Genomic DNA, 2,355 nt, shown 5'->3' with positions numbered 1-2,355 from the left:
CTTCAGTCTCTCCTTTCCATGTTCTTTTAGTCCAAGCTGGCAGTGGTTTTGTTCATACAGCTCTCTCAAAAACCTTGTTGGTTTAGCATGTAAGAAGCAGGGGTCCAAGTCATCAGACAGTAAGACTTTCCACAAGTCTTTCTGAGATAACTGCATCTTTAATCCTGGTTTACAAGTGCCAAGCTTAGTTGAATCCTCCAATGGGGCACTTTCATTTGGGAGCTTGATTTCCAGAATCTTGGACTATTCAGAATCAGTTTCTATTTTCTTTGTGTCCAGCAGTTCAGTCCTCAGCCTATCGCTCTTTTCTAGCATTTTGCCGTAACCTGCAAGCAGAAGCCAAACCACATTCTCTGAGTTTACTTTGGAAAGTTCTTCAGCTAAATGCCCCAGCTCACCATTTTCAAATTCTGCCTTCCATACAACACCAGGAATTAATCTTGCTAGTTCTCTGCAACTTCAAAACACAGATCACGTTTCCTCCAGTTTCCAATAATAGTTTCACCATTTACTTCTAAGGCATCATAAAAAGTCTCTTTAGCATCCATATTGCTATCAACAGTCTCTTCAAAACAATTTAGGCCTTTTCCATCAAGCATAAATTGGGCAAGGGGTATGCCCATTTATAAAACCATTCCAGCATCTTGGTAATTGCAAAAGCACTACCCCACTCCTGTTTCTGTATTAGTCAGCCAAAGGCGTGTTGATGCAAAATACCAGAAATGTGATGGCTTTTATAAAGCATATGTATTTGGAGTAGACCCTTACAGTTACCAGGCCATAAAGCATAAGTTACTTCCCTCACCAAAGTCTATCACTATGTGTTGGAGCAAGATGGCTGCTGACATCTGCCAAAACTTCAGGCTTCTTGGGTTCCTCTCTTCCCAGGGCTCCATTTCTCTCTGGGCTCAGCTGCTGTATTTTCTCCACAAGGTCAGCTATATACTATGAGGCTTTCTAGGCTTTGCGTATCTCCACAAGGCCAGCTGTAGACTATTTGGCAGATGGCTTGTTTCTCTTCCCAGGGCCTTCTCTCTTTCTTCATGACCAAGTTCCTCTGTATGCTTACTTCCCAGGGCTCCAGCTCAAGACTCCAGCATCAAAGCTCCAACATCAAAACTCCAGCATCAAAAACCTCCAACTCTGTCCTTTGTCATGTCTTTTACCCTACTGATATGGCCCAGTCAAAGCCCTAACCATATTTAATCATTCCCAGGAACAGACCCAAACATAATCCAATATCTATTTTTGGAAGTAATAACTGTATCAAACTGCTACATATATTATCAGTCTTTAAAATTTTTTTAAAATTAGAAATGTTGGTATTAAGCTTTATTTTCTGCAAGAATTTGTTTAAGAGTGTTATATTTCATCCTTAAATGCTTAGTAGAATTCACCAGAGATATTATTTGTGCCTGAAATTTCATTTGTGGGAAGGTTTTAAGTTATAAATTCAATGTCTTTAATAGACACAGGGTTATTCATATTTTATATTTTTTCTTATGTCAATTTTAACAATTTACATTATTTAAGAAATTGGTCCATGTCATATAAGTTGTTGAATTTTTTGACAAAAATTTGTTTATAATATTCCCTTATTATTTTAATGTCTGTAGGATCTCTAATAATGGCCCATCTTTCTTTGTTCTTTCTTTTTTTTTTTAGGTGCCAGGGCCTGGAGATTAAACTCAGGACCTCATTATGTGGGAAGCCAGCACTCAATCACTGAGCCACGTTGTCTACCTGGAGTTGGAGTTTTGGTTGTTTTGCTTGTTTGTTTGTTTTGTTTTATTTATTTGTTTTTTTAGGAGGCACTGGGAACCAAACATGGGACCTCCCATGGGAAGCAGGCATTCAACGGCTTGAGCCATATTTCCTCCCCTCCTCTTTCATTTCTGATATTGGTGGTTTTGTGCTTTTTTTCCTTTGATCAGTCTAGCTAGAAATTTATCAATTTTTAATTTCATTGATATACTTTGTATTTTTAAAAATTGATTTCTACTCTTATTATTTCCTTCCTTCCACTTACTTTAATTTTAATTAGCTTTTCATCTGGTTTCTTAAAGTGGAAGCTTAGATCATTAGTTTGAGACCTTTCTTCTTTTCTAATATAAGCAATTTAAAACTATACATTTCTAGGGACTGTTTTGGATACATCCCACAGATTTTGATATGTTGTATTTTCATTTTCATTTGGTTCAAAATGTTTTCTAATTTCCCTGGTGATTTCTTCTTGTACCCAGGTTTATTTAAGTATGATGTCCTTTTGTTTTGTTTTTTTAAAGATTTATTTTTTATTTATTTCTCTCCCCTCCCACCCTCCCTCCCCTGTTGTCTGCTCTCTGTGTCCATTTG

Source organism: Dasypus novemcinctus, chromosome 21, assembly GCF_030445035.2.
Source record: "Dasypus novemcinctus isolate mDasNov1 chromosome 21, mDasNov1.1.hap2, whole genome shotgun sequence".
NCBI classification, from domain to species: domain Eukaryota; kingdom Metazoa; phylum Chordata; class Mammalia; order Cingulata; family Dasypodidae; genus Dasypus; species Dasypus novemcinctus.
The sequence above is the reverse complement of the archived record's forward strand: the minus strand, read 5'-3'. Positions refer to the sequence as shown.